Genomic DNA, 805 nt, shown 5'->3' on the forward strand with positions numbered 1-805 from the left:
TTGGATGAACTCTCAATTTGTGCCTTTTTGGTTTTTTTTGAGAAACAGTCAGGCTTTGTCTTTCAGCTATTTGTTCTTTGGTCTCACAGTTAAAAAGGCTCAGTAAGGTGAAATGATGATTGGGTTTGCTCAGAGTTTATGACATTTCCAGTAAAGGCAGTACAGCAGTGCATTTTTGGGCTGGTTCACAGCTATACAATTTAAGCTATAAAATTTTTGCATTGTAATTAAGCTTGAGCAAACATTTCCTCTGGAATGCGTGGAATATATATGTAGTTCTGTTGCAGAGACGTTACAAGATGGACTTCCTGGGCTCTGAGGCACAGTCTTAGTGCATAACAGCCAATACCTCCTTATGTCTATATGACCACACTCCTGATTTTAGTTTACCATGTTTACATGCAGGGATCTAGCACAAATCTCAACCTTAAGGCTTATAGGAATAATCTGTTCCTAGGAAACTAAATATATTTGTGTAGTCAAAGTCACGTAGTGCCTCTGAGACATGTCCTTTGACTCAAAGAGAAATGATCTGGGAGTGAACATGCCGGAGTGTTTGCTTTTGCAACAAAGTCCGGGGGTATAAGAAGTATTGATGTAATAAGTCTCTAAGCTAACATATTGGCAAATCATTTTAACATATCTCTAACCACTATTTTAACCAGTGGATATTATAGACATCACAAATTAAATAAATTGATCACAGCTAGTCAAAATGGCATTTTTGTAATATATGATTGAGGTGTTAAAGGGGGACATTTTTTTTAACCCTAGACCTTATTTCAGGCATGAAATATGTTTATCT

Source organism: Leuresthes tenuis, unplaced genomic scaffold (assembly GCF_036924035.1).
Source record: "Leuresthes tenuis unplaced genomic scaffold, fLeuTen1.0.hap1 SCAF_20, whole genome shotgun sequence".
Lineage (NCBI taxonomy): Eukaryota > Metazoa > Chordata > Actinopteri > Atheriniformes > Atherinopsidae > Leuresthes > Leuresthes tenuis.